Source organism: Electrona antarctica (assembly GCF_951216825.1).
Source record: "Electrona antarctica genome assembly, chromosome: 20".
In the NCBI taxonomy this organism is placed as follows: Eukaryota; Metazoa; Chordata; class Actinopteri; order Myctophiformes; family Myctophidae; genus Electrona; species Electrona antarctica.
In genome coordinates this window covers 35209825-35222879 of record NC_136801.1, presented here as the reverse complement: position 1 = coordinate 35222879, position 13055 = coordinate 35209825, and the positions used below count along the sequence as shown (strand labels likewise).

At 41.1% G+C, this 13055-nt stretch overlaps 1 protein-coding gene across 1 annotated transcript in view; it reads right to left on the bottom strand.

The window, feature by feature from the left end:
- Nucleotides 1-13055, bottom strand: part of sugct (succinyl-CoA:glutarate-CoA transferase) — a 556340-nt gene that overhangs the window by 234323 nt on the left and 308962 nt on the right. The gene's annotated exons all lie outside the window — the stretch shown is intronic.

The window sequence follows — 13055 nt, the reverse complement described above, 5'->3', positions numbered from 1 at the left end:
CGATTTTTCCTTCCTTTCGTGTTTTGCTGCCTCCCCCTGACAGTCCGCCTTCTCAACATTTCCCTCCGTTCTCCTCACCGCCTCAGCATACGAGATTCCCTTTTTCTCTCTGATCCTCTTAACACTTGCTTCCTTCTTCCTTCTAGGACACGCTAATGCCCCTGCATAATGTTTTCCCTTGCAATGTATGCATTCTGGTTCCTTCTCCTTTTCGCATGACTCGTCTTCGCACTCTACCTCCTCACATCTCCCACACTTTCTGGCTCCTTTACAGTCTGCACATGGCTCTGAAGAAACCATTCTCTTCTTTGGGTCAAATGGCAGTGGTGGAAAAAGTCACCATGTTTTAATTAGTAAATAAGTTAGTAATAAGTAAAAGATACTGCATTGCAGAAACTTACTGTGTTACAAGTAAAACTCCGGAATACAAACATATATATATTTGAGTAAAAGCACAAAAGTATTCACATGAAAATGTAGGCCTACTTAAAGTAAAAGTATAGGCCTACTCATTATGCAGAATGTCCGTTTTCAAGTTTTCAAATGTCTGAAAATAGCAGATCTACAAGCTCACATGCATTGCATTGTATATCGTCTATTTTCAAATAGCCCAAATGGGGCTGGTGTGGTTTGATTGATTGATTGATTGAAAAATGTATTAACAGTTTGCAGAATTACAGTACATTTCAAGCACAAACTCAATACAAAGGCTGTTAACTGTGAGTGGACGACCCAATTAAGCATTACACTTGTTTCCAATAGGGTCCACCATGTTCAAATCATCAAAACATTTAGAGACGTACAAATAGACACTTCTATAGACAGAACAGGAATTCATCATAAAGGAGGTAAAAAGGGAAAAGAATGTTTTGTATGTTTTGTAATAATAATCAACATCGACAAAGTAACTAAAGTTTTCAAATAAATGTAGTGGAGTAAAAATAGGAATATTTGCCTCTGAGATGTACTGGAATAGAAGTAAAAGTATACTGGCAGTTGGAATTACTCGAGGAAAGTACAAATACCTCAAAAGTGTACTTGAGTAGGCCTACAGTACTTAAGTAAATGTACTTAATTTGCTTTCCACCACTGGTCAAATATAAACCTCTGCAAGGCCGATGGCTTACAGTCAAAGCTGTTGTAAACAAGTGTAATGCTTAATTGGGTCGTCCACTCACAGTTAACAGCCTTTGTATTGAGTTTGTGCTTGAAATGTACTGTAATTCTGCAAACTGTTAATAAAATTTTCAATCAATCAATCAATGATGTGTTGGTCTTGATTTGTATCAAGTTTGTGTGTACAGCTCCTATTTCCTTTGGTTTGTTCAGCCTATATGGTTTGTTCAGCCTGTACAGAGACTGTATAGTTTGTATAGACTGTATAGTTTGTATAGACTGTATAGTTTGTATAGTTCTATTTTGTAGGATAGGTGGGGTAGGTGGCTGCACTGGAGGAAGCACAGAGAGCTGTGTAGGACTGCAACTCTGCTTCCTGGTCCCAACTCTGGGTGGTCATAATGAATCTATAAAATAGTCCATATTTCTAGAGATGAGCTTTGCACCGTCCCAAGTTGGATGTATGCCGTCTCTCTCTATCAGACCAGTATTCCCCTCAAAGGTTTCCCAATGATTTATAAAGCTCACGTTATTATCTGGACACCACCTAGACAACCAGCGGTTGAGTTGTCTCATACGGCTAAACATGTCATCATTAATCATGTTTGGCAGGGGACCAGAGAAAATTACGGAGTCCGACATTGTCTTTGCGTATGTGCAGACTGACTCAACATTTATCTTCGTAACCTCAGATTTCCGAAGTCGTGTGTCATTGCCTCCGCAGTGGATTACAATCCTATCATAACGATTACATTTACTTTTAGCAATAAGTTTCAGATTTGATTCGATGTCGCCCGCTCTGGCCCCGGGGATGCATTTGACTATGGTTCCTGGAGTCTTTAATTTCACGTTTCTCATTATGGAGCTACCGATAACCAGAGTTGTGTTCTTAATGACACGACGCCGTTGCGTGCCATCAAGTGGAACTGAAGTCTCACTGTCACACTCAACGGGTGTAGCAGCGAGTGGGGAGAAGCTGTTTGAAACGTGAAGTGGTTGGTGTCCCGTGTGCTTATGTTTACTTCTACGCTTCCGACCAGTAGCCTACAGCACTATAGCCGTGCACTATAGAGCGTCGCAGTCCCGCCTCCTACCCGGGACCAGGAAATGAAATCCAATGCATTATTCTCATAGACATTTCGTAAAGTATTTATTTAAAGACGGTTACGCCGCGGACAAAGCCAACTCGAGTCGTGACAACTCATGACAACACAAACAATATTTTGGACCAAACAAATAATTAGAAAGAAGAAAAACAACAAAAAAAGTGTTGTAACCTGCCGTTTTTTTCTTCTTTCTAATTATTTGTTTGGTCCAAAATATTGTTTGTGTTGTCATGAGTTGTCACGACTCCAGTTGGCTTTGTCCGCGGCGTAACCGTCTTTAAATAAATACTTTACGAAATGTCTATGAGAATAATGCATTGGATTTCATTTCCTGGTCCCGGGTAGGAGGCGGGACTGCGACACTCTATAGCCTACAGCTATAGTGCTGTAGGCTAGGGCAGGGGTGCCCACACATTTATGACGTGAGATCTACTTTCAAAATGACCAGCTCAACAAGATCTATCCACTGAAAAAATAAGTGTACCATTGCTGAAAATAGTTTAAATATATAATGTACCTGGGGGGGCTTTGGAATAGGGAGGGGGGAGAAATTATGACAGGCAGTTTCTGCTGTCAAAATGTCCCCCCCGTATTTAACTTAAACGCCCAATGCATTCTCAATGGCAATAGCACAAACTTTGGCATGCTACTAGTCCTACATACTTACACCTAGAAACCCCATTCAAACCTATTTGGGTTCATCTTACGGTGGACATGTTTGCCTGAAAATAAATCTTTGAAATGTTTCATAGTTTTAGAAATATAGTGCTTTCAAATTTGAGAAATTTATAATGGGGCTCAATAGAGCGTCGCAGTCCCGCCTCCTACCCTGGACCAGGAAATGAAACCCAATGCATTTTCCTCATAGACATTTCTTAAAGTATTTATTTAAAGACGGTTACGCCGCGGACAAAGCCAACTGGAGTTGTGACAACTCATGACAACACAAACAATATTTTGGACCAAACAAATAATTACAAAGAAGAAAAACAACAAAAAAAGTGTTTTTTTTCTTCTTTCTAATCACTTTCACCTAGAAACTCCATTCACACATGTTATAATTCAGCTTACTGTGGAGACAAATGCTGGAACTTTTTACTTTGAAACTATTTGTAGTTTCTGAGTTATTTAACTTAAACGCCCAATGCATTCTCAATGGCAATAGCACAAACTTTGGCCAAATACTGTATTAGTTAGGGGACTAGGGCCCGATTAAGCAAGTGGAATCTAATTACATATAATTTTACAGTTTTTAAGACGTGGGGGCGTGTGCAATGTCATATTACAATTATGGGCCAGGTAAGAAGCGCTTTCGACACCCCGTGGTGTGAGCAAAACGGCCTTGAATTAGTCATGGGAGTGTTTCAGGGAGTTTTGAGGCTTACCCAATGAACATGTCCGTACTATTCTCTTTACGACACCAGCTGATGTCCTCATGGAATGCGCCCTTTTCGGCAAGTGGTATTACATTTCTGCAGACTGGCACCATAGACATGACATGACTTTGTCACATTTGGGTTAATTATTGTCTCCACCAGGCCGAAGGCATGGGGAGAGAGTATGTTTTGCACTCCGTCCGTCCGTCCGTGTGTCCGTCCGTCCGTCCGTCCGTCCGTCTGCCCGTGTGTCCGTCCGTCTGTGAACAGCTAATCTCTGGCACCGTTGGCTTGATCGCAGCCATACTCTGCACACACACTCCTTGAATGCCACAGCTGAACCTCTGCCCCAAAGTTTTCACATTGGCCTGTTATAGCGCCACCAGGAGGCCGCTTTGTGCAAAACAAATGTTTTGACAGTACACCTACAGATTTTGTCCAAACATTACGCAAATTGGTACACAGTCTCTCTAGAGCCATTCAACAAAACGGGTCTTTCAGAATTTTCAGACTCCATCCTGATTGGCTAAGATTGGCTTCCAAATTTTGCAGGAGTGCTCCGTTTCAAACAAAATGCTGCAAATCATGAACACATGGTGTGATTTCCGTGGAATTTTGCACGCACATTTCCACTAGGTCGAGGAAGAAATGCCACTTGAATATTTTCAACTCAGCCTCATGGTGGCGCTATAACTGGCCGATTTGTGTTTTTACCTATAACTCCACCGATCTGTGTAAAACCATGTATGCACACTCCCTAGAGGCCAAGGAAAAACCTTTGCCTGGTGCTCTTTATAGCGCCACCAGGAGGCCGACATATGTAAAACACATTTTCTAATATTACTCCTTCAGATTTTATCCAAATTTCACGCAAATCGGTACACATGCTCTCCATAGTCATGTGATCATGTGATTTGTTTGATTTCTCATAATCATCCATCCTGATTGGCTACGATTGGCTTCTAAAGTTTTCAGGAGTAGCCCGTTTTGTACCCGTTTTGTACAAATCGCCACAACTCCTCAACGCAGCGTCCGATTGCGGTGAAACTGTGCATGCCTATTCCCACTACTAGGCTGAGGAAGAAATGCCACTTGACAGTTTTCAAATCAGCCTCATGGTGGCGCTACAACAGGCCAAGTCGCGTCACACACACACACACACACACACACACACACACACACACACACACACACACACACACACACACACACACACACACACACACACACACACACAAAAACAAATAAACATGTTTATCCTAAACATTTTGCCAAACATCACACACAATCCTATCCTCCTGGTGGAGACCTGTGCCCAGAAGGGCACTTTTTCATATTGCACTGCATGCTGTCACCTTTATGCCTCAAAAGAACAGATCCACAAGCTGTCACAGCCATGAGTGCATAGCTTGTAGGCCTATGTCTCTATTTTGTTAAGTAACTTGCAGTTTTCATTGGAAAGTCATTACAGCGGCGCAGCCATATGCTAAGGGAGGGAGATATACGCACATCATCACTTAATTTGTTTCTGTTCTAAGCATGAAAAACAGCTGTAAAAATCTTTATTCTAGTTGATTTGATTCATGATAAATGAATAACTAAGACTTTGAAATGGCACCTACCTATACCTTTCAGATCGGAATGGAACTGCGAGTAGATACGCAGCATTGGCTGGCAAATTGGCAATCCATGCGTAATGTTCCCAGAATCGTCTAACCCCCGAACATACAAGTTCGTTTGATATTGTTTAATTCGATAAAAATAGAACCATGTACCATACAGCGAATGAAAGCAAGATTCCTAAGGAATATGGGGATTTTTACATTTTAAAAAACGGTTGAGAAATGAGAGAACCATGAGTGTTTATAATATCAAATATTATAAGAATAATATGAAAGACAAACGGGCTGTGAAGAGCTCAGCTCACCATCCCGACAAGGAGAAAATATAGCCTATAGTGCATGCACGTATATATGCACTGACTGTTGCACACACGCTCTTTATTTGTTTCTATTGAAAAACACCAGTAAAATAACGTTTATTTTATTTTATTTCATTCGAGTCACACGAAGGAATGAGTTGAAATACCATACGTGCGCCATGCGTATTGCTGCGGCCCCAATGTTATGGTCTTCGCTCGTAGCATTTTTTTTGAAGAAGAATTGAGTCGGGTGTGATACAGCATATGAAAGCTAACTTCCCAGTGATTATGGAGATGTTTAATGAATTTGTTACCCCTAACTCTAACTTGAAGAGTAATTGTCCTCACCTTGCCCCGGGAACAAAGCCCTCTTGCAAAGCCTGACCCTTGGGCTGATGCTGGACTTTCCTAGAAGGAACTTTCTCACAGGCGTGGAGACAGAAGAATCCTGTACAAAAATGAAAATTAAAACTTGAAAAAGTTACTAGGCTGAAATGGCACCGAATAGTAATATAATAATAATCGTTTTTTGAAAATAACAGATCTACAACCTCACAACGTGTCGCTGTTTTAGTTCCAAGGACCACATAACTCTGCAGTGTACAAATTAATTAGTTTGTACCTTACCTTTTGTTCAAAGTACAAAAGTAACTTTTTTTTTAAAGGTTGAGAAATGAGCGATATATGACCCTTTACAATCTCAACGTTTGAACGTTTGAGCCAGAAAGCTCGTCTTCTGCTGTTGCCATGTCTCATAGAAACAAGTAAATAGGTCTATAAACATACTCCCTAAAGAATCGCATATAACAGGGGTCTGCAACCTATTTTAAATGAAGTGCCATGTTTTTATTTTCTAGATAGTGAGTCTGCCATATCAAGATTCATTTTAATGACACCACATTAAAATTTCCAGCATATTTTGATTGTCCACAAATAAATAATGAATAAAGTTCTTCCTTCTTTTTACATATTTTCTTGCACATTGTTATAATGATCATTATAAATATATATCCCCCTGCAGTCAGAGTTCATAGTTTTAATGAATTAATGTGATGCATTGTGAGCTGGTAGATCTGCTATTTTCAAAAGTAATCTTTGAAAAAAGTGACAATTGTGGAATATTTTGGAAAAATGTTATTGAAACATTTAAAAACACAAATCTGTCATGGGGGTCACTGGCTTAGTTGGGCAAATGCATTCATCTGGGGGTCCTTGACATGGGAATGTCGCTGTGTGAGGATCACTGGTTTAAACAACATAGGAGAAAAGCCCAAATAAGCACTTTAGAAACAAGAAAAGCAACCACAACTACCAATATTTACAAGCAACTTTACAGAAAAAGAAGCCGCTTATAATAAACAGCAAACAGACATGGCAACACTCCAGAGCCGCTCAAGTGTAAAATCAAACAGTGCTTTTTGCTTTTAAGACGTGGTCAGACCCAGGTCGAATCGGTATGCGCTGAGTGTTTTTAGGTCAAGGGGCTTAATAGCAAATAGCGCAAAGCGAAAATAATTAACATATGGACACTCCCCCAATGCTAAATTATGCAGGAACGTGGTATTCCATATGAGTGAGCGCTCACCACGGCTTCCATAATACGAAAAGGCGCAAGCGAGGCCCAAATCTGTATTACCGCATGGGTTTTTCCACTTGCTTAATCGGGCCCATAACCCTTAGGTCATTTGAACACTGATGACTGCCAGTCACAATGTCGGACAGGGTCTAATTTCTGGGGGAGGGACTGTGTTTTCACGTTTTCCACCAGTTGTCCTTGAGGGGTTTCCAGGTGGTCCCCAGAGTTGGTAATAACCAAATGGGCCCTAATAGATCTTTAACTCTTGAGAGCGTAAACTGAAACCAAACTGTTTACACTCTCAAGAGTTTAATTATTGTTAAACAGCTGCACATTACTTAATTTACAAGAAGTCTACACAATAGAGAATGTAGAAGAATTGTTATTTTGGTCGATGTTTGCCAAAAGCATGGAATTGTAGACAAAATCGTATTCAACGACAACAAAATATTAACAATAAAGAAGAGGATCCAAGGCACTCTGTTCCAGTGAGGTGAAGAAAAGCCTTTTTATTTGGCAAAGAACATTACAAAAAAGAGGACCAACGCGTTTCGGCACTCAGCCTTCGTCAGGGTCCCATAGTTATGACATGCAGCAGGACGTCATTATATAGCGACCATCATGATTGAAAACACTTGACAGCAATCAGTGTCACTGTCAGTCTAATACATGTCAGCACAATAAATGTTAGAACATCAATGTCCGCACATTATACATCATAACAGTTAGGTCCATGTTGTTTCAGATACAAGGGTATAGAAACGACTGGGAGGTTTTGTAAGAAAATACAAAAAATAAAATAAAAAGATAGAATCCCCAAAGCAAATACCAGAAAAAGGTTGTGAAAAGTGTGTGAGGAGGAGGAAACCTTTAGAGAAAAGGGGAAAAATCAATTTCGTCATTTAGACCAGGGAAGTTCGTAGCTTTCAGGGTGACAATCCAGAACGTTTCTCTCTGCAGCAACTGCTTTAATCTATCACCGCCTCTCACAGTTTTAGGGATGATTTCTATAGCAATGATTTTTAAAGAGCTTGGGTTGGCATGATGAGCCTCTTTGTAATGTACCGCCATGGGATAATTAGGGTTTTCAGTCCGTATTGCATACTTGTGTTAGTCTAGTCTATCTTTTAGTCTGCGCTTAGTTCGTCCTATATAGAAGCAGCCACAGTCACATTCTAATCTATAGACAACAAAAGTAGTGTTGCAGTTGGCAAAGCCTCTAATCTGATTCTGACTGAAGACATCATCAAAGCTCTTTGTCTTAATAACGTTGGAGCAGTGGTTACAGTTACCACACTTGAAATTGCCCTCTGGACGCTGTAGCCAAGCAGACTGGTTGGGAGGGGTGGGTGGCAGGTAACTCCTGACCAGCTTGTCTTTAAGGGTGGGGGCACGCCTAAAAGAGAAAGAAGGGGGGTGAGGAAATGCAGTTTTGAGGTCCGGGTCACTCTGTATAATGCTCCAGTTCTTCTTTATAATGTCCTTACTTTTATGTACATTGGTACTGTACTGAGTAGTAAAATATATCTGTCCAGGGTTGGGTAAACGGGTGTTTTTCTGAAACAGATTTGTCCTTTCCTGAGATTTTGCTTTTGTGTAGGTCTGTGTGCTTTGTGTAGCCTCGATGGGTAAACCTGTGGTACATATCTGTGAAAGCTACGAACTTCCCTGGTCTAAATGACGAAATTGATTTTTCCCCTTTTCTCTAAAGGTTTCCTCCTCCTCACACACTTTTCACAACCTTTTTCTGGTATTTATGTATTGGTAAAGGCTTTTCTTCACCTCACTGGAACAGAGTGCCTTGGATCCTCTTCTTTATTGTGACAACAAAATATTCTTCAGTTTTGGGTCTGATAGGCTAAATCTCATGAAATGGTGGTCCGTGGCTTAAATGCTGAATAAATAATGGGCCTTAATGTGAAAAGGGTTGAAAACCTATAGGGTTAAAGTTGGTCTGCATAGATTGACATGGTGACCGTAGGACACCTACTGGTTAACAAGTGATACTGCATGCGGATGGGGGAACAGCATTTTCAATATATTTTCGAAACCATTGTGTGTACACTGTACAGTAATATATTACTGTACTTACGCATTGTGAGCTTGTAGATCTGCTTTTTTCCTTATAATTTCTATACATTTTATACATTTGAAAACTTAGGCAATGGGATGTTCTGTGTAATGAGTACTTTTACTTTTGTACTTTGAACAAAAGGTAAGGTACAAACTAATTAATTTGTACACTGCAGAGTTATGTGGTCCTTGGAACTAAAACAGCGACACGTTGTGAGGTTGTAGATCTGTTATTTTCAAAAAACGATTATTATTATATTACTATTCGGTGCCATTTCAGCCTAGTAACTTTTTCAAGTTTTAATTTTCATTTTTGTACAGGATTCTTCTGTCTCCACGCCTGTGAGAAAGTTCCTTCTAGGAAAGTCCAGCATCAGCCCAAGGGTCAGGCTTTGCAAGAGGGCTTTGTTCCCGGGGCAAGGTGAGGACAATTACTCTTCAAGTTAGAGTTAGGGGTAACAAATTCATTATTTTCTTTGGATCGGTGGATGTGATAGGACATTGGGTTAGGTTATTGGGTTATTTTAACATAGGGCTTGATATAAAATCGTTTTGTAAGGACATGATCGATGATGTTTGTTTCAACTGTTACAGGTCATCCAGCTTACTCGGCCGCTCCTATTTTACAATTTAACTCTTTTTTTTACTGCTAATCCAGAGCGATTTACATTAAGCAAGAACAAAAAGACAATTCCACATTCCATTGTAACTGTCTAAGTAAGACAATATTGTATTAATATGATAGCACAATGTTGTGGAAAACACCTATCGACATTTGTCATTTGTGCAGAAACACAGGACTTCGAGTAAAGATTTCAAACATTTGAAAGCAAGCCCAAAAAATGAAACAAATAAACAACCCACATTAGGGCTTAAGCAACTAGTCGACTATTCAACTACTAGTTGACCTTGCTTTTTTTTATTTCTCGTTTTTTGTAGGCCTCAAGATCAGCTAGAATGCTAGATTATAGAGTGTCGCAGTCCCGCCCCTTTCCAGATCCGGAAAATAATTCCCTGTTCATTTTCCTCATAGACTTTTAAAAAAATATGTATTTAAAGACGTTTACACTGCGGACAAAGCCAACTCGAGTTGTGACAAATCATGACAATAAACACAATGTTTTGGGCCGATCAAATAATTAGAAAGAAGAAGAAAAAGTCAGGTTACAACTAGTCGACTATAGTAAACTAGTCAACTAGTCAACTAAAAATCACTAGAAGTGAAAGCCCTAACCGGGCCGGCACATACCAATATTTACAAGAGACTTTACAGAAAAAACAAGCCCAAGAAGGAAGGAATGAGCAAGCTGCTACCAGCCAAACATAAAGTTCTTATTAACTTCTCTCTACACCAAATCTCATCTACAAGCTCACATCGCAACCACACACGTAGTCACCGTCTCCACACCATAGCGCAAAACATTCTTAAGCTGCGCACTTCTTAAGCTGCGCGCAGCTTAAAGCTTGAGTTTTTAGACAGCTGGTGGATGGAAAAGAAGCTCCACCTCCGCGGAAGACTTGAGCGGAGGAGAGCGTTTCCGGGAATCTGGCCGTCGCGCAAGAATTCAGCGGAGGTGGAGCTTAATTTCCATCCACCAGCTGTCTAAAAACTCAAGCTTTAAGCTGCGCGCAGCCGAGAACGTGCGCAGCTCTTTTGACCGTGTGGCAGCACCTTGTCACCGTCTCCACACCTGAGCGCAAAACTTTCTTAAGCTGCGCACTTCTTAAGCTGCGCGCAGCTTAAAGCTTGAGTTTTTAGACAGCTGGTGGATGGAAATTAAGCTCCACCTCCGCGGAAGACTTGAGCGGAGTAGAGCGTTTCCGGGAATCTGGCCGTCGCGCAAGTATTCGGCGGAGGTGGAGCTTAATGTCCATCCACCAGCTGTCTAAAAACTCAAGCTTTAAGCTACGCGCAGCCGAGAACGTGCGCAGCTCTTTTGACCGTGTGGCAGCACCTAGTCACCGTCTCCACACCTGAGCGCAAAACTTTCTTAAGCTGCGCGCAGCTTAAAGCTTGAGTTTTTAGACAGCTGGTGGATGGAAATTAAGCTCCACCTCCGCGGAAGACTTGAGCGGAGTAGAGCGTTTCCGGGAATCTGGCCGTCGCGCAAGTATTCGGCGGAGGTGGAGCTTAATGTCCATCCACCAGCTGTCTAAAAACTCAAGCTTTAAGCTACGCGCAGCCGAGAACGTGCGCAGCTCTTTTGACCGTGTGGCAGCACCTAGTCACCGTCTCCACACCATAGCGCAAAACTTTCTTAAGCTGCGCACTTCTTAAGCTGCGCGCAGCTTAAAGCTTGAGTTTTTAGACAGCTGGTGGATGGAAAAGAAGCTCCACCTCCGCGGAAGACTTGAGCGGAGGAGAGCGTTTCCGGGAATCTGGCCGTCGCGCAAGTATTCGGCGGAGGTGGAGCTTAATTTCCATCCACCAGCTGTCTAAAAACTCAAGCTTTAAGCTACGCGCAGCCGAGAACGTGCGCAGCTCTTTTGACCGTGTGGCAGCACTACTGAGGTTGCAGGTGCTTGTAGCTTTTTGATTGGCTATTTCCCCCAAGAGGGATGCTATAGGGTTCAAGCGATGAATGCAAAAAACTACAAATATTTGGTTGAAGACCCCTGTTACAATGAATAGCATAACATAACACTAACAGTATACAGAATATAACCAATGTGCCTGGGACAGTGGGACATTGGTGTGTACTGGAAGTTAAGGTATACAAATACAACTCTACATGAGCTGAGGCTGGCAAAATCAGTGTCGTCTTTTAAATCACTTCTAAAAACCTATTTGTATGTTAAAGCCTTTTCTTAGAGGCTTCTGCCTTTGTTTTGTTTTTATTATTATACTTTTTTTATTATTATTATTTTTCTTTTGTGGCTTTCGCCTTTATTTTATATATTTTATGGAGGGACAGACAGTAGGCTGACAGGGAATGGGGAGAGAGATGGGGGGGAAGACATGCAGTAAAGGCCGTCGGGATCGGGAGTCGAACACGCGGCACACTGCCAGACTGGATTACCAGCCAAGGGGCCTGGACCACTGAGCCATGGCCCAGGCCTGTTATGTTTTTAATTGTTCATCCCATGTTAATTCTTGTTACCCATGTATTTTTAGATATTTGGATTTTATGTATTGATCTTTTAATCTGTATTGTTATTTGCTGCCTATGTATGTAAAGCACTTTGTAACTTTTGTTTAAAAAGGTGCTATATAAATAAACTCATTATCATTATCATTATCATTACATACATAACAACCTCAATAACTATTGCAGGTTTGCTGTCCACCCACTAGATGGCAATGTAGCCACATATACATACTTACATACTTCCATGATTCACAGGACAAGCTGACACTGGCCTGTTGAATGTCTAATGAAAGGAAATGAAATCTATATTTACCCAGGGTATCTGGGCTAAGCTCAAGAACTTGTTTCCAGCCAGGCCCTGCTCATAGAACACATTTCATCGTAGTGGTTGATGCCTTGTTCAAGGGCATTTCAGCGGTGGTAATTTTAACGTGTCGGACGGCTGGTTCGAACTGGGAACCTTCCGGTATCTAGACCGCGCCGCTATCCGTTCGGCCACCGCTGCCACATGTGTTTGTTTTGACAGATGATGAGGGCTAATAAGTAGCCTATACCAGAATGTCTGATTCATAAAGTTATTGAAATATAATATGGATAGTTCGATCAGCCTAGTTTAACACAGAATCCCCGGAATACGTCAAATAGATCGAAGTATAGGCTAATATAAAGCAACACATTAATGTCCCCATTGGCTTTAAGACATTAAGACCTGAGGCTGATTCTACAAATTACTTTTAAACCAGATAATTCGTAATAACGTCTTAATGCTGAGGACACCCAACATGACATTTTGGCCGT